Consider the following 24,134-nt stretch of genomic DNA (forward strand, 5'->3'; position numbering starts at 1 on the left):
TCAAGCTCTGCGCGGGGAGGTTTGGGCTTGACATCAGGAAAATATATTTAACGGAAAGGGTCATTGGGCACTGGAACAGGCTGCCCAGGGAGGTGGTTGAGTCACCTTCCCTGGAGGCGTTTAAAAGACAGGTGGATGGGTACGATGAGGTGCTAAGGGGTATGGTTTAGTGATTCATAGGAATGGTTGGACTTGATGATCCTGGGGGTCTCTTCCAACCTACTGATTCTATGATTCTTCTCCGTGTTGAACTAAGGCTGAGAGATTCCATTTCTGTACAGCTCACGGAGGGGAAGGGGAGAACCCAGGCGATTATGGGTTTTTTTATTTTTTAAATAAACCTGCAAACAAGCCTCCCACCGCCCAGAGACCCCACGCTTCCAAACCCCAAAAGATTTTAAAGGACGGGAAAAGCAGAAACAGGGGGTGGGAAGGGATGGAGAGCGACCCCCCAAACCGCGAGGCGCTCTGCCTGGCCCCCCCTCCATCTTCCCGCCCGCGGGCCGCGGGGGGCGGGGCGGTGACATCATGGGGGCGGCGCGCCGGGCGGGCGGCGGGCGGCATGGGGCGAAGCCGGGCGGGCAGCCTGCCCCGCCGCCCCGGCACCCGGCTCCCCGAGGCACCTGGGCCCGCCGCTGGTGAGTGGGCGGCGGGGGGGTCCCCTGCTGGGTCCCCGCTGCGGCTGCCGCCCTTTTCTTTTTTGTTATTGTTATTATCATTATTATTTATTTTGGGGTGGGAAGCGTCGGGCTTTTTTCTCCCCTCCCCTCCGTTGTTTCCCCCCTCCCCGCTTTGTATTATTATTGTTTTTTTTAATGATTCCGTTCCCTTCGCCGCCGGTCGCGCGTGGGGGGCAGAGGGCGAGGTGCTTCTCCATCAGCTCATCCTTCCCGGTTCCATCGCTCGCAGGCGCCGGCGCGGGGCAGCGTCCCCGGCCGCTCCGCTGCCTCTCAGCGTGCCGGGACAAATAAATGAATAACCCGAGGAGTTTCTTTCTCTTGGTCTCCCACCCGCCTCGCCCCGAGTCGGAGCCCCGGAGGCAGCAAGCGCCGAGGCGCGGGCATCGCCGGCCCCTCCGGAGCCGCTCGGCGCGCCCCGACCCCGCCGGGGACGGCTCCGCACGCTCCTCAGTTTAGAGCGCGGCGCTTCTCTCTCTCTCTCAATCTCTCTCTCGCTCTCCCGGGTTTTCTGAGCGTGTTGGCGGGTAGCTACCTGATAACCAGAGGAAACCCGCGTTAGCAAAACCTGGCTGGGGAATGTGGGCAAACTTACTTGCCCTTTGTTCGTCATCAATTTTTCAGCCGTTTGTTTCTTATTTCAGCCGATAACTCTGTGCTTGGGAACAGCCTTATTAAACGAGATAGTAAAGGCTATAGACTTGTGAAAGAAGGTGTTCAAGCTGCCACCACTGTCAGCATGTCTTGCCGTGGCTGGCCAAAGTGCCTCTTTAGCTGCCACTTGTCCTTCCTTATCCCTTTACCCCATGTATTTTGCCCAGACTTCTAGGGAGCGCAAGCATAAAATTCCTTACCTCGCTTCTTCCCCATCTTCCTCTTTCTCGTATTTGCAAGTTGTGGTCTGGAATAAATGGAAAGGAGGTGAAATGCAACCTTATACTTTAATGCGATTTAAATTGTCTTGTTGTCTAAAGGAAATTGTCTTGTTGCCTTGTGTTTCTCCTTCTCAGTTCGAAATGCTGTGAAGTTCAGTTATCATCCTGGGTATGGAGATCTGCAAATCTGATGATTATTGTTCATTTTCTTAAGTCCCTGTGACAGTGGCATGGGTTGAAGTAAATATACAAACTGATGTACTGCCTGAGAGAATGAGCTTATCTTGCAGAGCATTTCCTTTTTAATACTGAACAGCAAATATGGACACTGTCAGAGTACATCATTAAAAAGTTGGGAACTAATTAGCTGTTTCTTACAGCTAGAGTTCCAGATTTTAATTAGAGTTCCTGCCTTCAAGTTTAAACTGATTAAAGCAATGCCAAAGCCATTCTCGTTATTTTCAATGTTTGTTTAAAAAGAAAACAAACAAACTAATGTTAAGCTCTTGTGTTGAAAAACAAACTCTTCTGTTTAGGGTTCTGTCCCTGACTGCTGAGTGTGAGGGGTGAGAAGATGCATGTTGTGTCCATCTTGTATTAGAGTGAGGAAGGAAACTAACTAATGGCAATGAAACTTACAGGTTTGCTGTTCACAGGGCATTGGTTTCAATTGAAAAATCATGATTTGACAAGGAAAACTGGAATGTATTAACCAGCAATGTATGGCATTGGATAACCCAGGAGCATTTGGGTGCATTTCCTATGTTCGAACCACGTGTAAGGGTGTGTTTGGAGACACAGGGATAATGCTTCCTAACAATACTAAAAACTCTGCTAGCGTCTAATAGTCCTGACCAAAGCTCTCATCCAAGCTTATATAAAGCTGTCATGACGATTAAATACTGTCCTTCATTTCCTCCTCTATTAATTTCATGTGCATACATATGTCTTTGTTCTGCTGAAGAATGGTTACTTGCTTTAGACTTTTAGAAACAAAATTCAGTGTATGGCTCATTCATGAGTACTCACCTATATTTTTAACAACTTTCTTACCCCTTTTACATGTTTGAGAAATTTGCAAATTGGTAATTCCTGAGGGAGTTGTTATGCTGATTAGACTTGCATAGAGGTTTATGCTGAATATTTCACAGCAGTCTTGACACTCGTCATGGGAAGACTTTAATGTTTTTCTCACACTGCTAAACACATGTGACAAGACTTAGCAATCGGTGCTTTTAAAATACAAAAAAATGAGTATTTTTGGAGCATGCATACTAATTGAATGACACTCTTTTAAGATATGTGGATGGGCAAAGCTAGCATTACTTGAAATTCTCCCATATGGGCCTGACAGCTGAGCTTAACTGTGTGAACTTGCTTTGTTTCAATGTTTGACCCAGTCATAGCTGTGGTAATCCTCATGTCATGATGGAAAATTCTCGTCTGTTCAAATATTTAAAGGATTTTTAGTAGTAGTAGTAGTAGTAGTATTACATAGTGACTGAATTCTATGCAAAAGAAACTTTGCAAAATGTTGGGCGTTAATTTGACATCTCTAGGCATGATTTGACATCATTCAAGGCACTCAAATGCTGCAGTGTTGAGTATGCTGCTAATGAAATCTATATAATTACATGTCTTAATGAATGTGATTAATTTTTTTCCTTTTTGTTAAGTATAGCTCACATGAACTAATATGATCTCAGTAGGGATAATGAGATAAACTGTTGTCTTTGTGTTAATATTTTTTGTAGGATTTGTATATGTGACTGCTGCAATTAACTATTTCATATCTTCATATCCTTTCATATTCCTTGGAATACCTGTCTGGCTTCAGACAGCTGGCTTTTTTTTCTGTGGAAGAAGCAGGTTCATGTACTAGGAACACCTGCATGCAAACATTAAGGCATTTATTAGAATTTTAGGAGACTTTATTAGCTAGTTGGACCTGACAAAAGTTACATGTAATCTAGGAATAAAATTCTCCAAATGTTCGCTACGCTTCCAATGTGAAAAGCGTGGGAATTGGAAGTTTCTCAGTAGCCTGCGGAAAGTTACTGGAATAGTCTAGCTAGGAGCTGAAATATCTGCTGGTAGTCTTTTCTTGGTCTGTGTGCATCTCCCTGTAATTTTGGTCCTTTTCTCCTTTTTAGTTGTCTCTGGCTTCTGCTGCCACAGCCATGCTTCTTTCAGATGTCTGTTTTCTATTTTTGCTGCCTTTTTACATCACTGCTTGACCCCTTCTATGTTTTCAACTTGAATTTTGTTTAGTTTCTTTATTTGTACTATCTATTCCTTAATCCAGTTTATTCACTGGTGTGTAGCATACACTACAGTGAAATTATATGCTCTAACCTGAAATAAAATCAGGGTCTTGTTATGTGAAATTAAATCCAGAATAGGCTCATCATCTAAATAACAGTGCAAATTCAAATAATGACTTAATAGAGGAACTTAAACCTTTTATGTGATGAGAATAACCTTGTTAATGAGTAACCAGTGTTAATGAGGTGCGTTATTTTAAAGTGAACAGAGTGATCACAGGCCAAAAAATAATATCTCTTTTCCCCTGTACAGTATTTTGCCAGGTCACTAGTAATTGACAACTAGTCGGACACTGAAACTTAAGTCATGTTAGAGTTCCACGATTTGGAAATAGTAGGGAGTTTATATTATTGCGTTATATTATGTCATTTCACAGCTCTCTAGGGTATTTCAATGCTACATGTTTCACATAGTTCCTACTAAAGGAATAGTTTTTGGGATGCAAAGGAATTAAAGGTGCTTCAGGCAATTGAACTGCAAAGGTGCTATTCTACTGGTTGTAGGACAGGTGTACGGGATTGCTCTTGTACTGTATTGTGAGAGGTGCTGGCAGTGTTGAGCTGTGGAATGGTATAAAGTTAATTTCAGACTAGATGGCTATTGGAGAAGAAAGTTTCTAAGTTTCTGATTTTACAGTGAAGATGATACTGTACTTATAGCTCTTTTATAATCTTAGGAAAGCAATTTGTTTTTTGGCAAAAGGAGTTTGGCATTCAAGGCATTGAATGCATTTATGGTAGCTTGTGTGTAGGAAGAATTATAATGTTCCTGCCTGAATGTTGTCCCATTACATTTGCTTGTCTGCTGCTACATTTCTTCACGAGTGCGTCTTCCAGAATTGACCAATGCATGTCTGTCCCAGTGATCTATGAGCATGCCTGCCCTGGGGTGGGAGTGAGAAGTACGGAGCAATACGATATCTTAGCTCATTAGCTGCTACTCAGTAATCACTTTGCTGAACTTTGTGCTTTGGAGCCAGGTAGTTGGCTGTACTGTACGCTCTGGGTGTCCCTCTCTCTGCACAGGCAATGCTGTGCGGGTGATTAGAAGCACTGGTTCTTTCTGAATCTATGGAAATGTTCTGTGAATGTGCACCTGCCCACCCTGTATAAGAAACAAAGAAAGAAGAGCAACGAAAATAGAGCTAGAGACTGCTGTTGTTGGAAATTCTAAGATAAGGAAGAAAGGACAGTTTTGTGCTATGTAAACTCCTCTTGATAATGTAATGCATGGTGTAGAAGGAAAAGTGTTACTGTAGGTTAGCTCTATGCAGTCAATGATAGCTTGAAAATTATCTGACTTGTGGAAGTTCTGGTTTATAAGACTTAAATCCATTCTTTACATTCATTTAAAAGGCAGGTGACAGCTTGGTGTTTTTATAAAATGTGAAACAAATGCTAAAACTTAATGTTAGGCAGAATTGAGTGCATTCTTGCAAAGCCAAAATGTTTGATATTAAGTTGACTGTTTAATTTATAGCAATGGGTTTGTGCTTTGTAGAGAAAAACTGGTAGTCCAAACCATCAGAATTCAGGAGAATAAAATACTTAATTGAAGTCTGGCAGATCAGGGATGGCAGGATGTACTGGGAATGTTTCTATGATTGCCCAAAAGCGACCGCAATCCAAGTTTGGACTATTTGTGCCTTCAAATAGACTGTTATGTAGGCAAAATTAGATGTCGAACGTGATTTCTGCAAAAAGGGAATGTAATGTATTGAAATACTGGGCAATATTGGACATGGTAGAAAACGTGGGGTACAAAATACTTCAGAATACTGAAGAGCTTAAGTACTTCTAATCTGTTCAGCAGGTCAGTTTGAGAATCTTAAAACCAGAAACTTGTTTAATTTGTGCCACAGAACAACACTCTCCCTTGTCTGTTTATTGCAAAATTGAGTTCTTAAAATAGGATAGTGCTCACTGACTGATTTCTTGTAAGGCTTTCCATTTTCCTCAGAGGAACAGTTTCTCTATCCTTTTTGATGTCTTTAAAAGTATTGCAATTAGCTGCTCACTTGTGTTGTGTTTATTTTTTACATCATTTTGCATTACACGGCTATAGAGGGGATAAGCTGGGGAAGGGAAGCAGCACCACGGTTCTGCAGGAACTTGTGGAAAAGGAGAAGAGATTTCAAAAGAAAGCACAGTGAGGGAAAGTTAGTCTGTCTTTGCAGTCGTAAGAGCAGCTTCCTTGACCTCCATGGCATGTAGTTTACCTTGTGAGGGCTTGATGACTGCAGGTCTCATATGAGATAGGGTTCTTCCTCCCCACCTCCTTTCCCCCAAGGTGTTCTTCTTTGAAGTCTTTTCCAGATGGAGTTTTTGAAATACCAATGATGCTATGGAAGAAAGGGACTTCTTTAGCATGGAAGAAAGGTTCAAAGAGTGAAAAAAATTATTAATACATTGATTCAGATGTAAAATTGATGTAACATGAACCAGGCTAGATAGATACCTCACCCAAGGGACAAGATTTTGGCATGAGATCAAGTAGCAATAAAATAAGGACTCGGGTAATATTTCTGTCTACTGTCAAAGTAGACTTCTGGAGCTGTCTTCTGACAGGACAAGGATGTGATAGGTGGTAAGAGTTTTAAGGGGAAGCCCAAGCCCAGGATAAGACATTGTAGGGCTTGATAAGTGTGATGAAAAGAGACTGTGAGAACAGTGTGGATTGCAGCATTAATACTGATATATTGCTGGAAATCGTTGGCTGGAATCCATTTGTGGAGCAGGAGAATGCGAGGTGAACTTCAGCTCCCTGGCTATCAGGGTTGGCTGAAAGCAGAGGCAGTTGCAGTGAGCTCTTTATTGCTGTGCTGTTCAAGGGCCTTGGTGCCATCAACTAGGTAAAGAAAAACCATTTTTCAGAAGTAGGCTGTGCAGTGGAAGCCCCACATTCTAATACAAAATAGTGTGTAACAGGGCTAAATCTAATCATGCTTTCCTGGTATTGGACCCTCATAGGAAAGGGATGATTATTGTTCCCAAGTGAAGACCTTGTACCGCAATGTTTCCGTTACGTGAAGCTCATGTCAAGCTGTGTGACCAATCTTTGCCATGTAATTGGAACACAGGCACATTCTTGTCGTCCACTCTGGTGGACAATATACCACTACCTCATTGCTGCATCAGGCTCAGAAGGTCTGTGCTGCTGCTTTGGAGAGAAACCTAAAACATGGCTCCTGAGTACCAGCCCCCTTCAAATGTTGTCTGCTGTCTTTATACAGTGTTCTGGTCTCTTCTGTTTGAAGCCCTTCTGTGAAGTGCAAGCAAACGTAGGTCAGCTAATATGACTGAGTTGTTTTTCTGAGGAGCAGTAGTAATTTCAATGCAGTGTAGAAAATTTCTCTCTATAACAATAATATCAAATTGTCCTCTGTGCTAGCTCTAGATGTGGATAAACAGTCATTAGTCAGCTGATGGATGCAAGTTTTTGTGGAGACGTATGGTTTTCTTTAAAGCTGATAAATGTTTTCACTCCTGTAGACTTATGTTTGAAATGCACGCTTCTTTTTTTTTCGTAGAGTACCTTTCTTTAAATCAAACAGTAGAATCCGTGCCTTTGGTTAGTGGAAATCCCAACAGACAGTATGAGGTGTTGAATGGAAGATTGCATACCTGCAAAAGAGCCAGACTGATCTCCACACACCTTTCAAATGCTGGTCTCCACAGCTGTTTGGATGCTGCATTCAGTGATACTGAGAGAAAGGGACTGACTGAAGCAAAATCGCTTCAGAAAAGATAAAAGCTTTTTGATGGTCTCATGCAAGAATAAAGAACTTGATTCAACTTTGCAGCAGTATATACTGAAGTTGGTAAAGTGAGTGACTTAGGGTAGGGTGAAGCATGAGAAATCAAATTCTAACGGGAGAAGTGTGTGAAAATGGTCTCTCTTCTGCAGTCGTTCACAAGGGAGGAGGGGAGAAGAAATAGCTAAGCCTTGAGTGTTTTCTTAGTGGGTTTATTACATGAGCAGTCTCTGCATTCTGAGAAACTGTTTCTGAATTTTTTTCAGTCTTTTGAACTGCATTTGTAGTAATGGTCTGCTGATTTTATTCTGTCCTCCTGTGAAAAAATACAAACTCTATTCAGTCAGTAAGTGTTTGAAAACAGCCATGTTTTATTTAAGTAAGAAGGGTGCCTCAACTGCATGTATTTCTCCTTGAAAGAGAGTGAAAGGCAGTGTTACAAAGAAGAAATTTTGGCAAGCAGGAAGGAAGCTGAAGAGAAATGGCAGAATGCGTAAGGGGCACTACTGAAAGGGAGGCTGAGGAATTTAAAGAAGAAATGGTAAAAAGAATGTCATAGAGAGGAAGATGAAGTCAAGATTATAGAAAATGGAGAGAGGCAAACTAAAGGAAAACATACGCTTAAAATATGAGGTAGGGGTAGGGTGCAAGTGAAAAAGGAGGGAAGGAAATATCTGTGATGGGAGAAGATTAATATGAAGGGGTGAAATGATCTGGATGGTAAAATAGCAGAAAACAGACAGAATTGAAATGTGAAATGAAAGATGATCACTCTATGTGAAATGATGAAAGAAAAAGATAATTTTAAACATGCTGTGTTTAACTTTTCAAAAGGCTTCCTTTGTGCTGGGGAAAATATTGGACCAGATCCAGCAGCCCCTGTGAAGCATGAGGTTGTCCATAGCCCCATGCTCCTGCTCTAACCAGCAGAACATGTGTTCCCAGGACATACACATGTGCATGCCTACACCTGCTCCAGGTGCTGCACCATGGACACGCATATCCCCATGACCTGCCTCAGGCTGGTACTTAAGGCCCCTTGGCCTGGTCTCTCTGGTAGCTGGCAGTCCCACCCCGGTTGCTGCATTCAGACCCCTACGCAACCATGCATAATCAATAGAGCCTTCTACCCAGAAAAGAGTCAGAAAGGATTTATAGAATCATAGAATTGTTTAGGTTGGAAAAGACCTTTGAGATCATTGAGTCCAACTGTGAACTTAACACTGCCAAGTTCTTCAGTAGGAACCACATGTACACATCTTTTAAATATCTCCAGGGGTGGTGAATCAACTACATCCCTGGGCAGCCTATTCCAGTGCCTGATAACCCTTTCAGTGAAGAAATTTTTCCTGATATCTAAACTGAACCTCCCTGGGTGCAATTTGAGGCCATTTCCTTTTGTCCTATTGCTTGTTGCTTGGGAGAAGAGACCAACACCCTTCTTGCAACAGCCTCCTTTCAGGTAATTGTAGAGGGTGATAAGGTCTCCTCTCAGCCTCCTTTTCTCCAGACTAAGCAACCATAGTTCCCTCAGCCTCTCCTCATAAGGCTTGTTCTCTAGACCCAGCTTCATTGTTCTTCTCTGGATGCGCCCGAGCATCTACATCCGACTTGTACCTGAATACAGTATTTGAGGTATGGCCTCACCAGTGCCATGTACAGGGGCATGGTTGCTCCCCTAGTCCTGCTGGCCATACTGTTGCTGATGCAGGCGAAGATGCTATTGGACTTCTAGGCCACCTGAGCACACTCCTGGCTTGTGTTCTGCTGCCTGTTGACCAACAATACTGGTCCTTTTCTGCTGGGCAGCTTTCCAGCCATTCATGTCCAAGCCTATAGTGTTGCATGGGGTTGTTGTGGCTCAAGTGCAGGACCTGGCCCATTGATCCAGCCTGTCCAGATCCCTCTGTAGAGTCTTCCTTCCCTCAAGCAGATCTATGTTTCTGCCCAATCTGGTGCGATTTGCAAACTTACTGAGGCTGTAAGTCATGGATAAAGGTATTAAACACAGGTGGCCCAAACACTGAGCTCTGAGGAAGTCAGATTGCAGTGACCAGGCACAGGCCAAGGCCAGGCAAGGGAACCAACTTGCAAACTATTTGCATGCAACTGGCTCTTTTTTATCCAATCAGTCCTCTGTTTTCTCACTCTACTTCCTCCCCAAATCATGTAAATCCATCCCTGTCCCTGCATTTGGTTGCTCCTGTAAACATCCCATAGAAAGTTCTGTGCAATACCCTAATGCTCTTCTCCTGCATCCCATAATTTGTTCCATGCCCCTGGTCAGTGACCCTCCTCTGTCCAAGAGGAGCTCTGATGTTGAATCATTGTGGTGGGTTTCACACTTGGGCGCTGGCATTGAGGTTCTCCTGGGGCAGCCTAGGAGAGTTCTGGATGGGGGCCTCCCTTCCTCCAAGTCTCTGATTTGTGTTCTGCCTACCATTTTACATTGCTGTGGGCCTCTGGGTTTGTGGAGATGTGACTCTGATGAGCTGATTGCTCCTGTGATGGGCGGTCTATTTGTGCTGCTTTGTTGGGGTGCCGATAAGCTAAGACTGTACAACTATCTTAATTTTCTATGGGGTATTGTTTTAGAGCACATGTTTGCTGCCTCCTTGTCTGGCTTTATGCTGTGGAATACTAAATGTATTGTATGACTTGTCAAGTCTAACCAACTTAGATTTTTATTTTAAAACTTATAAGGGATTATTTTTCAGTTAAAGGTCTAGTCAGTAGCAATAAGCTGCGGTACAGGTTACAATGCTACTTAAACATCTGTGAGGAATCCAGGTAATGATAATAGTTACAAAACAAAAACTGAGGGCGTGCTTGTGATTGCCTGTGGCAATGTTGTAGCTAGTGGAATGGAATTCAATATTTTTCCAGAATTGCTACCAACATTTCTTTATGCATTTTTAAGAGCTTAGACTACTTCTAAAGACTGTAACCATTATAATTACTTCTTTTTAAACCACAATTAAACATATGCATGTTCTGCAAAACTGTCATTAAGACACACTTGAACTCATGAAAGAGTAATCGTGTTCGTCATCACAACTAGATTTTTCAGTGCCTCTGGACTGCAGATATGAGCCTGCACAGAGAAACTGTCAAGCTGAGTTAGACCCTGCAAACGGCATTGGAATAAGTAGTACAAAGTTCATCAGATCCAAGATCCAGTTCACTCAGTTCCAAGAGTGGGGATGGGGAAGCATTAAAAATCTAAGTTTGTTTAAAGACCTGATTGTGTGCCACATTTTACACGAAGTGATTACCATCACCTACAGAAAAAGTCATAGAAGGATGGAAGTGGGAATCAGGGTGGAATCTCTGTGCAGATCAGGTGGAAAGTGGAGCAGCTATATAATTGGGCATTAGAAGAGCAGTGTACATTTATTAAGAAAGGGGGGAAAAATTCATCAAGGCAACTGTGGATTAATGTTCTTGACATCAGTGTTATTCAAGTTCTTAAACTGCTTTTGGAGGAAAGGATAGTTCTGTGCAGAATAGTAAAAGAAAATTATAAAAAATATTAGGAATTTACCAATGATACTGATACTAAGGAAGTGTGACAGAGTTGCCTCAGCTATGCTTATATTGCAGTTTGTATAGCTAAACTGTAAATAAGGTCATTTTTGAATTTAAGAAATAAAATGTACCTTCAACCTTTTTTGTTGTGTATCACATCATTAGGTGGGAGTTTGCCTTCTTCGGTAAGATAAAACTTGAGAGGGCATATAAGCACTCTGTAAATTTGTGAGGATAATCACAAGGAAAAAATGACTTAAGATAGTGCTAATATCAGAGCAAATGACCATGTTGGCCGTGTATAAATTTACTCAAGAAATTAGAATAGGGTTTCTAATTAATAGCGTATATCCCAGTTGAAGGTAATGCACATCAAACAATATCTTACTCTGTTAAAATAGGGTCTAAGAAATTTATGAAAAAGCTTTCATAAAGATGAGATGCCTGCTGGAGTAAGAAACTAAATTAATGGAGGAAGGGAGCTATTTTCTGTAGTATTTTCCTAAAATGAAACTCACATGAAGTGAACGCATCAATATAACAAAAGCATATTTGACAGCAGATGCACTGATGTGGTAAATGATGAAAACTCTTCTCTTGCCCTCTTAATCTATTTAAAGTTAGGCTTCCATGATATAAGGCACTGGTCATTGTTACTTATGCCTTTTGCTGGTCTTTCAACGCCCTGTGATGTGTGCCAGTCTTTCAAGCAGAAATTTTTGAAGATTTTGGTAAAGTTAGAGAGCTGAGCTGGGAGAAAAAGATAGCTGTCGAAGGCTGTTGGAAACTTTCATACGCTGATGTTTCAGGATAAACCAAAACGGATCAATTCCTGTGCAAGGAATGTGTTTCTCTCCTTCCTCAGAAGATTTATTTTCTTTTGCCAAAACAGTAGACCTTGAAAGCACCTGTTCTTCTGCTGGGAAGACTTAGACTTTATTGGCTAAAACCTCTCCACAATTTAATGTCCGGGTCAAGGATTTCTCTGAAGTCACATTGAGTCATTTAGGCTGTGGGAGATGAGGGTAGGTAAGCAGCAAGGGCCTAGTGTCCAGGTGCTCTGGAAGAGGAAGCTGTTTAGAATGAAGGGTCCTGTGAAAACAAAGCTAGGAGGGAAAAACAACAGGGAATAGAATGAATGCAGAGAGATAGGTGCTTGATGAGTGAAGCTCCAGGAACGGGAAGTGATATTTAGTCTAGACTAGAAGGTTGATGTGCTAAAAAGTAAAATAAGAATTGATCTGGTGTGATTTGGATGAGTATACTGAAGAGAGGAGGTGACTAGGAGCTAGTTAAGAATATCAGCTCAAACATGACCTGTGCAGCATGAAATAAGACAGGCAGGCAGATGCCCAGCCGAAGCCAGGAGTAATCTGAGGTGCTACTCTTGATGGCAGTGTAGCCAAAATGTCCCATTGATTTGAGTTCTTGATCCCATGGATGGTAACACCTTGACACTGTTACCTACTTTGGCTGTTACTGCTGACCCTGGTTGCTGTGCAGGTTTATTTGGTATCAGAGCTGTATGACATTTTTATGTGTGGAGGTCTAGGCTCATTTTATCGTGCGTGGTGAATGAGGCAGGGATTACTAGGGGAGAAGTGTTTTTCATGGTCAGACAGCTAAATGTTACTCTGGAGGTATGGCTTATATTCTTTTCTACCCACATAGGTTCTGTTTGATGCTGGTCAAGAGGATTTACAGATGTTTTTTCATTGTATTTCTCCTCTTTTCTGGATGCCCAAATCTCAAAGTCAGAATATAATCTACAGAAGAATCAGATGATTGCATTTTAAGATGAAAGGGTTTTGGTGCTTATTTGATGTAGAGACTGTACCAGCTTTACCTGTTAGCATCTGTGAATATTTTTGAGCCAGGTATCATGTCTATATATTTAGTAACCTTCAATATTATTCGGGAAGTAAAATTACATTATAATGGATGAAGATTGGTAAAGGAGAATTCTACTCTCACTTTTAAAGTGTAGGCTCAGACCTTGCTTTCTGCTTATATATTAATATGAAGTAGCGTGAAGCTTAGTCTAGTTCCCTTTCTGCTTTATTCTGTAGTGCTGTCGCCTCTGTAGGACCTTTGCAGGTGTACAAGTTTCACTTTTATTCCCTTGAAATGGTTATTACAGAGCTGGAAGGTTCTCCACGCTTTAATACTGTATTGACTCTGCAGTTCTGTAATAGCACTTCAAGCATTATATTGTCTGTAATTCCTTGTGCAATCATTGTGGGTGCTGCTGCATCACTTAAAAATGCATGGGGAGTATGCAAATGCTTTTGTGGAAACAGACAATAGAAAATATCTATCTCTTTCTTTCTTATTTATTTTTTTCCAAATATATTATTTTTCAATTTCACCTTTAGTTGAATAAAAAAAATGAAGCTTATTTCTAGATGTGTAAATTACAGCTTTATGTCTCACCATCTTTACAATAATTCCTTTGAAGTGTACAAAACTTTGTCACTACAAAGCCAATAAATTACATTCTTCAATGCTGACAAAGTACTAAGAATCACAATGGGCAATTTTGGTTTTTTTGGGCTGATACTAGTAGCGTTGCTTTAGTCACCAAAGAACAAATAATATGAGTCATGTGACAATGTGATAAATCAAATCCTCTGAGGCAAAAGTTTCCTTTCTCAATATTATAAATTGAAAGAAAAAAAAATAATAAAAATGCTTTAAAAAGTATCATTAATATCCTGTGTGCTTTTTACATATTAGGATGATTTAAATCACTTGCAAGGGGCAAAATCGTAGAATCATAGAATGGTTTGCATTGGAAGGGACCTTATGGATCATCTAGTTTGAACCCCCCTCCATGGGCAGGAACACCTTTTGCTAGACCATGTTGCTCAAAGCATCCTCCAACCTGGCCTTGAACGCTTCCAGGGATGGGGCATCCACGACTTCTATGGACGTGTTCCAGTGCCTCATCACCCTCACAGTAAAAAATTTCTTCCTAATAGCTAACCTAAATCTCCCCTCTCTCAGCTTAAAACAATTACCCCTCATCCTATCACTGCACTCCATGATTAAGAGCCCTTCCCCAGCTTTCCTGTAAGACCCCTTGAAGTACTGGAAGGCTTCTGTAAGGTCTTCTCAGAGCCTTCTCTTCTTCCAGCTGAGCAACCCCAACTCTGTCGGCCTGTCCTCAGAGGGGAGGTGCTCCAGCCCTTTCATCATCTTCGTGGCCCTCTGGATGCACTCTAACAGGTACACGTCCTTCCTATGTTGAGGACTCCAGAACTGAATGCAGTAGTCCAGGTGAGGTCTACTGAGAGTAGTCTAGAGGGGCAGAATCGCCTCCATTGACCTGGTCATGCTTTTTTTTTTGGTAGATCCCAGGATATGGTTAGCTTTCTGAGTTACAAGAGCACACTGCCTTCTCATGTTCAGCTTCTCATCCACTAGGACCTCCAAGTCCTTCTTGTCAGGGCTACTCTAAAACCATTTTCTCTGCCCATCCTGTAATTGTGCTTGGGATTATAAAACAGTTGATGGCTTGCAAAATTGACCGAGAAACTAGGCAGCTTTTGATGGTGTTTAAAGAGGGCAACAGTTAACCTGACTGGATCCCTCAACTTTATAGAAATAAAAATGGAGTGACTGTTAATGTCTAAACAGCTAAAGTTGCTCATGGTTAAGATCTTTTATCTTTATTGCTTTGGAACTTGAAGATATTAATAACGTTTTGCGAAGACAAATTCTGTTGTAGAAATAAAGTCATTTAAGGGAAGGTTGTGTGGAAGAACACCTCATATACTTTCTTAGACAATTTATAAAGTTGTTTTTTAAGGAAAAAGAAAGAGAACAAAGCTAATGTGTGCTTATTCACCTAGGCTATAAGGTGATGAAATGAAACAAGATATGTCTTCCCCAAACAGGAACATTTAACTTAGAATTCACAATATTTTTTCCCTTTGATATTAAACAAACAATAAAATAAAAATGATGGTTATCCAATTTCCTATCCTCCTTACCCCCCCGCCTCAGTAGATTTCTGTAGCCAGCCTGTTTTGCATAAAAAAAGTGCTAAGCAATGCCTATTATAAACCGGGAAGCTTAATGAAATATTTACATGAATGCTTAACTAACACATAACTTTTAAAATTTAGCAGACCACTCGCTCAGCAGCTTAAATAGAGCAATCCTGTTTTCAAAACTGGTGTAATTATACAAGGAAACATTTTGGATAGAGCTCCCAGAAAACTGTTTTCTCATCCTATTAATTCTTTTCAGTCTTCAAAAATAATATCTTGATAAATCGCAAGACTTCTGGAGGAAAAAGAAGAATGGGGACAGGGAGAAGAAGAAAGAGAGTGGTGGAAAGAAGTAGCATACAAGAATGCTCTCTTAATATAGGAGAGTCAAGGTCAAATCTTTGGCATCTCCACCTTATTCTAATAATTGACTAGTTTAACACAATTTTTTTCTCCCCATGTTCAGAGCTGTCTGTGCTCTGCCTTGAGTTCAGAAGCAACATAATGTTGTGTTACTGTGACCATTATCCAACTTGCTGGATCTCTTTCACAAGCCTGATTAGCAAAAAAATAGCTAATGCCAGTCCCGGAGAAGCTTGTGTGTACTCATCCACACAGATGTTGTGTACTGGAGAGGCATGTGCTAAGCTGAAGTAAACCTCAGGTATTGTTATGATCAGAAATATCACCAGCAAAACTGATGTTTTTTTTTCTTCCAGCTGTATAAATCTAGAAGTAGACAGGCATATCAAAAGAATTTTGGCTATACCTGTCCCAGCAAGGACTTTTATTTGAATGAAATAGATATATCTTTCAGGTATAACATCAGACAGAGATTAAATACAACATTTTGTCTTGCAGAGGTGACAGTTTCTTGCCAGACACAGTTACTACATTTCCATTTTTGCATTTAAAATTGTTTTCAAATTTGCTCAGTATGTGTTATGGCCTGTCCTCTGTGCTTTATGTCTAGAATGAGATGAGATCTGTGGAGTTACAAGCTAATGCTGTTTCAACAGCTTTCAGATAACACATACCCATTTCTTTTTAGGTTCACCTGCTCAGACAGAAGACTGTAGAGGGGCTTCAAAATCTGAATAGTCTTATGGGTTGGAAAAAATTAAATATCCAAATTACAACCTTGACAGATTAACCATTAAGCAGTAGATGTGAGATTACAAACAAATTTACAATTTTTTTCCTAACACCTAATAGTCACTTCTGTTGTGAACGTGAAAAAAAATATTTTTTTTCCTGCAAAATGAAAGCAAATATTCTTCTCAAGGGGACCTGAGAGGGCTGATCCTTTTCATAAATAAGGAATATCAAGTATCCTTCTACTAGAGATTTTTTTTTTGTGATGAAACGACAAGGAACATGCTTTCCACTTTTTCAACAGGATGATAGTTACCCCTACTATCATGTAGCTACTATGTTAATACCACATATAGGAGTAACTATATGATAGTAGTAACTATATAACAGTAGTAACCACTGCAGAAAATTTATCTATCCACCCAGTCAGTGCTACTCTTTCATTTGGCGGATAACTGTAGCAACCTCACCCTACAAAGAAGCCAAGTCTTACTCAGTTTTGAGGCTGGCATAAAACCAGGGACAAGCACCACACAGCTTGCAGGATGCAGTTTGAAATTTACTGTCTTGAACTTCATGATGCTGAAAAAGTGGATATTTTGCCACAGCTGTAATTAGTACAGTGTCAAACGAGGTCTAGTTTTGACAATGTTCAAGTTGAACTAACCTGCTGCTTATTTTTGGCATAGTAAAGAAATATAAACCCATTTTCTCTGGCTTTCAGTCAGCATTTTAAGCTTAAGCTTCATGTTTTGTCCTCTAACAACTGTTACAGGGATTGCAGAACTGGCAGGTACCGTAAATACTCTGAAATAACAAATAGAGGCCTTTTCATCTAGTGAAGCATTTGTCAGTTGTGAGCATTTCTGCTAGAAAGAATTGCTGGCATCCAATTAAGGAATTTTCTGTAACAAGAATGTCTGAATAGTTTTATATCTGGGTTGGAAGTCGATTAATACCATGCCTTGTAAAGAAAGCAATATAAAATAGTTAATTTAGAGCTTTTTTGGAAAGCCTACCTGGAGCTGCCAGTTTAGTCTAGTCACCTTTCTGGACTTCAGTGTTTTTTTACTTACTGGAGGGTTTGAAACTCAATTTGGTGTTCATTGTGACTTTACCTGCTTTTGCCTTGATTCTCTGTTTTATCTTCCTCAAGTTATTTTTGGCTTAGAAGACATTTTCTTTCTGCAGTTTAAGGCCTCTTTGTTAATTTTGTTAATTTACGTACTGTATTATGGTACATATTAATTCATTGTATTTGTTGAGAACTTGAGTTCTCAGTTAGTGGAGAGCATTAAATGTGAGGCTTGTTAGCTCTTGGAAGTATGTTGAGCACATACCAAAAACTTTTCCTTAAGGGGAAAGGATTGCCTGCCTATATATCAGTAATCAGTTTTGTGGAAATTTGTGAGTGCATAGCACAGTTTCTGATTCATGGCCCAAATCAACCGAGGAGAAAAATGATGTAAGGGCAGGAAATAAAAGTACTACTTATAGGGAAAAATATCAAACATTATCAATAAAGATACTTTGTATTGATATTTAATTATTCCTCAGAAACTTTCTTATATGGTACACTGTCATAATGAAAGACTAAAGTCTAAGGTTTATGGGCTAATGGAGAACTAGTTTTGCAGACAGATGTCAAGAAACAGAATAAACATAAACCCAGGTGATGTCCGGCTCTCAGTTGTGGAAGTTGGCTTTAGATCAGTGTTTCAAATTACGAATAAAAGTCACCAGAGTAGAAATACAGCTGAGTTTGCAGTGCCATAGAAGCTGTATAGGCAGGAAGGGCCCAGACAGCAGATCATGGAGAGTGGTGAGCATGTCTCTACAACAGGCTTTGCTTCCATCTTTACACGTTTCATTTGGCAAACATTATTTTTTTAGCAAGTTTGGCTGTAAAATTCCATTCTTCTTTATTAAGCAAAAATATGTTGGGTATGATCTGTTGTGCTATTTTCCTAATTTTAACATTTCTAAAATGCGTCTGCAAATAGTATTTATTATTTCTTTTAGTAAGAAGAAAAGTTCTTAATGGAATTTTTAAATCCTTTTGCCAATTTCCATTGGATACTGCATTTTACAATTTATGCAAGATGTGACAAATCCCTGTTGTCAGTTGAATCAACCCATGCTTGATTTTTTTTAAAACTGATTTCTGTTCTTGGGGAAGGGACTAGATAGTCAGAGCTAGAAGTCAAGCTCTTTAATTACCGCATAACAGAGCAACACAACTATAAGTTCCTACAAAGACCATAAGGCACTTCAGTTCTTTAGGACTAGCTGCATGGGTTGGAAGATTAGTTTTTGATGGTCATCAGCTTTTTGCTTCTTTGCTGAAATTTCCAGTAATGACAAATTTGTGCTCTTTGTGATGGTTTGGCTTACCTTTGTGAAACCATTTATAGAGATCTGTAACAGAAATATTAGGGTTGGTATGAATGATTTAGGGATGGAAAAGTGTGTTTAACCAACAGAATCAGCAGCAAAGGGGGTAAAAGAAAGGCCTGTATTAATAGTGAAGAACAGCTCTCCAAGGATGCTGGTCCCAGGACAGTATTCCCAGTGGTAAGATTGAGGAATGCATTATTTATGTCAAGCCAGAATGCCTGCCCTCTGAAAGAGCCGGTGACTTGTCAGTGGAAGTTTTTCATATGTACTATTTCTTTTCCTGCTTGCCCAACACAAACCCCAGACTATATATATTCCAAATGAAGAAGAACAGAGTAGGAAAAAGCTTGGCCTAAAGTTTATGGAGGCTGAGGCATGCAGAGTTCTGATGTGGAGGACCCCCCTATGATGACTTCTGGCTCCTAAAGGTTATGGAAGATCCCTCCAAAAACTATGTTGTTGTTGCAAGTTGAGAAGAAACGTGGTGAAGTCCTGATAGCTGGTGCTTTTTGTCCTCTTTGCACACACAGGTGACCCTGGTGTAACTACTTGGGCAGGCATGTCATGTGTTTGTAGGTAAGCACGAGTCTGTGGATGACATCTTTGGCAGGATGAGTATAAGTGGGCTGTTTGCAAATGAGTATTTTCCCCTTTCGGAAGATATGATGTAAAAATCTGCTACAGTAACATTCCCTGTGGTATCTAGGGCTTACTCATGTCAAGCTGCAAGTAAATCACTGTCCAGTCATAGATGGGAACAGACTTCAGTTTCCTTACTAACGTGAGAACTGTTGGTAGGATTAGGAAGTGTCAAAGGAAGAAATGAGCTAGGACAAATTACAGTTCAGCAAATTTTTGTGTGACACCAGACTACTAAGATTTAAACCATAAATGAAGAACAGGTCGGAGAGGAAACAAAAAGACTGGACAGTGTCTGTTACTGAGTATCTTGTACTGATTAGATTATTATTTTTTTAATATAGATATTTATTTTTGTTGTGTATCAACATTACCACTGATAATTAATTAATGAAATCAATTTTTGAAATTGATAATGGTGTCAATATATCAATGTAATATAATTCTACTGTTTTATTATAATTTGTTTTTCATTATTACGTTTAATACAGGGACATTTATGTGAGTATACAGGATCCCTAGATGTATCAGCATTCTTTGAGATTAAGAAACCTTGAGAATGCTGAAGGCTATTTGAAGTTTGTCCTCCTTGGCCATTTCAGCACCAAAATGTGACGCTGTCACTGTCGGGTTCCCTCTTTTCTCAAGAGGCATATTATCACTGATGTTGCCTTCAGACTAGATAATAAGCAGAAAATACAGAGAACAAATAAGGGGCAGCAAGAAGAAACTATTTTTATAGAGTTCAGACAGTTATGTCAGGAACAAACCTGATGAGCAAGAGCCATTTTGTAAGCCAGAAGAGTATCTGTGTGGCACATGCTATATTTTTGTGAGCTGTCTTTTGAGACCAAAAATTGTAAGCATTGAGATAAAAATTTATACTTACGTATTGTATACTGACATATATGTACTGAAAATAACACGCGTTATTTTCAGTACATGCTTAAACCAAAGCAACAAATCAGTGGGAAAGACTGTATAAGAGACAAATAGACTTACTGTCTAGCAGTTTTTGTTTAGGTTATTTATAGTATGTGAAGCAGTTTGCCATTTATATGTTGTTTGTTTTGTAAACTTGTTTACTGTTTAGTAAGCTATAACATGGTGCTTTTTGTGCCTGGAACCTGTTTTCCAGGGCCTTGTATGTAGTGTAATTGACTCCCCAGAGTGAAAGGGGGAAATTCTTGGATGCGTTTCTTTACAAAACCTATTTAGAACTGTAGGAAGAGTAGAAGGAGAAACAGCAAAGTATCTGCTTCCGTGTGTCCCTACAGCTTGGCAAAAAACTTACGCTGTTAAATTGATGAATACTTTTAATACAATCCCCAAAATTTTCCTTTTTTTTTTTCTTTAATCTTTATTGAAGCCCTTTAAAGTCATCCTGAGCTTTTGTTTTGTTTGGTCTTTTGGAAAAAAAAAAAGTAACTCATGAAACTTTACAGATAATGAGACTGGGTTGCAGACATACATTATTTTTTAATGACATCTTTTCCTAAATGGTTATGCAGCAAACCTGTGCCTTGTTCTGTGTTATGAGCTCTTTCTGAAATTATGCATCTGGAAGACAGTGTGGTAATTTAACTGTATTAATACTTGACTGGATTTTATTTTGTATAGAGATGTTTTGGATTTCTTAATTGCTGAGGGGGTGTGCAGCTGAATCAGTGTGCTTGGAGTAGCAAGAAAATAATGCCTTATTTCATGCTTGCAGAAGTGATGCCTCAGGTGAAATAATTGTCTCTAACTTGCCTACAGAGAGAAGTGGTGTGTTAGAAACACTGACCTATTGACTTAAACCTAGAACTAAAATCTGCCTAATGAAAAACCTGTCAGAAATGAAAGGTCATACAAAATGCAACGAATTTTCTAACTCCTCAAGAAGGATTTCTTAAAGTACTGTAATTCCCTGATGATTTGCTAAACCAGGGTGACATTTTTGTCACCTTTCAGTGAACACAGTTTATTCATAGTGTTCATGCAAATGTAAAACTTCTAAGCAGCGGCTTATGGAAACAATCCAACCTAAACAGTGTATTTGATTCCTTATGAAATATATCAACTTGGGTAAAAAATGTTATCATCCTGAATCAATTCAGTTACTGCTGACCTTGGATATATTATTTTCCTTCTTGTTTCTTAGCAACAGGAAACTTTTCTGCAGGATGACTATTTCATACCCTAATCTGTTTTGGAAGCTTTTATACCTAAAGAGGAACAGATGGTCTAAGGAAATTTTGTTTGTAGCAGTAGAGATAAGGAATGTCTATAGATTTTTTTTTCCTCATTTTATACCCTATTGTCCTGCACTTTAGAATTGTATAATACCTTCTTGATGGTAGCTGAAAACTTCTGTCAGGAACAGAGAATAGAAAAAGTAGTCTTCAGATTCTATAGGTTTCTCTTTTATGCATGATGTAAGAAAGCATGTGTGCTCTTACAGCTGTGATTGCATTCCTTATACCAATTGTGAGAATATGTATTATTGTATTCTGTAAGCGTTGAAATATGTCTGAGTAAATGAAGAAAGCATTATCTACAATGCAATTTTGTTAACTGGCATTTCCCCCACTCTCAAAATCTATCACGTGAAGTGAGTTTGTTTCTCCTTTATTATGGATTCCAAGGGTTCTTTATGTTTCAGTAAGAATATTTTTTTTTGAAAGGTTATTTTTATGTGATTTGATGTTCACCTAAAATATAAGTCATTAAGGACACTGAAATGTAGAGCTCTGAAATATGATGTTGTGACTGTTTTATTATTGGCCCAATGAAGGAATGATTCTGTTCTCTATTTTTCTAGTGGTATGAAGCTTCCCAGTTCCAAAGAAGCAGGTTGAATACTTGTGGGAGATTGAATTTCTATTATTGATTTCTATGTGCGCTTAAACTTAGCATGTGAACCTTGATTCTGACTTTATTGCAGCGACCTGCAAAGGACAGAGTAAGACCATGTTTTCTCTTCTAACTCTTTCTTAAAGTGCTATGTAGTACCTTTCTTTCCTAGCTCCTGAGGTTCTCCATACAAAAAGAAGTACCTCCACTCCATCAGTTATTTACTGTCTTGAGCATCATTACAAGCATGGTATGAGGTTATCTCCCACCATGAAACCTCCTTGACATCTTTTACTCCTATTGTCTTATTTGTATGTTGTGTGCTACCTCATTTTAGAAGCTAGCCTAGAAATATTTCTACTTGCAACTTCTGCTTGTTGCAAGAAAAGATAATGTTGTCTTTGTTTAGTTTAACTGAAGTAAAAGTCTTCTGACTTCCCACATTTTTACATGAAGTATTTTCAAATGAAATTAAAGTGTGAAGCTTTACTATCTTGTTTTCATCTTCAGAGAGTAGCTTTTGGGTTTCATTGTGCCTCTTTCTTGTATTTTAATTAATTTGTTGGGCTGGATGAAATCTGGAGGTTTTGTTTTGACATATTCTACTCCATCCACCACCCTATTGCTCCTCCTCTAGGAGCAATAAAACTCTGCTTAGGAACCTTGTGCGTCTCCCAGTGAATCCTTCCAAGCCTTGAGTCTGTTCCAGGTCATACATCTGGTGATGGACTGTCTGATCCGAAGAATGAGGTATGTTTTGAAAAATTGTTAAGGGGGCTACTGGGAGTCTCCTATGAGAAACAGGAAAGAAGATCAGAAAAGACAAAAGTAGGAAATACTTTGTTTTCATTTTTCTTCTTTAATCTTCACTATTATCTTTGAAAAGGAATTATAGGAAAAGAGAAAATACTTAATCTAATGTTAAAAATGATATATATGCTTTGGTTCTCAAAATCCTTCATGGGAAATGGCTGCACATAGTTGCCTAAATAAGTGAATGGCACATTACCTTGCTTTTCTGTGCTTCTGTCTTTCTGAGAGACAGCTCATTAATAAAAGGAAAGGTAGTGAATCTTTAGAGTCTGTTATTATATCTGGCTCTTTAATGCAGAAATGATAGCCCTTCATCAACAAATGATTGTTATTTTTTGTTTTTTGCCTGACTAGGGAGATTAGCCGAGGAAGGAAGAACTCTTCAGTCTAAACGGAGTCTTGTCAAAACACACATGTGCTTAAATATTTAGTACCGAAAACACATCTGTATAGTGAGTGGCAGAGCATGTATACTCATCTGATATGTTGCGACTCAATAATAGACCTCAATGTTAGGTGACAGTTTACTTTGATTTTAACAAGCATTGTTAGAACTGACTACTAGTGAAATCAAGTCTATAATTATGTTTTTCAAAAACTGACTTGTGGCTAGGACAGGTGGTATTTTTATTTTAATTTTTTAATTTGTTTTTTAAGTGAAGCAGCAAATTTAAGCTGTTTTGTAAGATCACTTAACTGTCCACTACAGGATACTACATACTGTTGCTAAGACACAAGTTAAGTCGTTTGTAGGCACAGGGTCCTCATTTCACTGTGACAAGTGATGTACATGCTCTCACCTGTCGGCTCACCAAACTGCAATTCCTCCATTTGCTCTTCTGTTCCTCCTGTGTCTGGTCTGGCAGAGTGAATAAAAACAAGCAAGAAGACCTCAAACAACAACCAAACAAAACTGACTGAAAAACCCACAATCCCCCAAGAAATCCATAACCCATGCTCCCAAACAAAACACAATCCACCAAGCAAAACTCCCCACCACAAAACCGAAGAAATAAACTCCTAAAAGCTTGTTAAAATTTCTGTTCTTTAGTATGATGATAAATTCTAAATTAAAAATAGCTGCTGCATGACGTTGACAGTTTAATCTCTATCAATGTGTACTACAAAACAACCAGATCAAAATGCTAAAGAAAGGGAGAACATGGATTTATATCATTGTAGTGTCTGGAGCACATTAATT

At 39.6% G+C, this 24,134-nt stretch overlaps 1 protein-coding gene across 9 annotated transcripts in view; it reads left to right on the plus strand.

The window, feature by feature from the left end:
• Window positions 1-539: 539 nt before the first annotated feature.
• MARCHF1 (membrane associated ring-CH-type finger 1) overlaps window positions 540-24,134 on the plus strand; it is a 235,509-nt gene continuing 211,914 nt past the window's right edge. For all 9 annotated transcript variants that reach the window (XM_069855813.1, XM_069855815.1, XM_069855820.1 and 6 more), the window contains exon 1: window positions 540-638. The gene's annotated coding sequence lies outside the window, so the exon portion shown is untranslated. The remainder of the gene's footprint in view (window positions 639-24,134) is intronic.

This window comes from Phaenicophaeus curvirostris, chromosome 4 (genome assembly GCF_032191515.1).
Source record: "Phaenicophaeus curvirostris isolate KB17595 chromosome 4, BPBGC_Pcur_1.0, whole genome shotgun sequence".
NCBI lineage: Eukaryota > Metazoa > Chordata > Aves > Cuculiformes > Cuculidae > Phaenicophaeus > Phaenicophaeus curvirostris.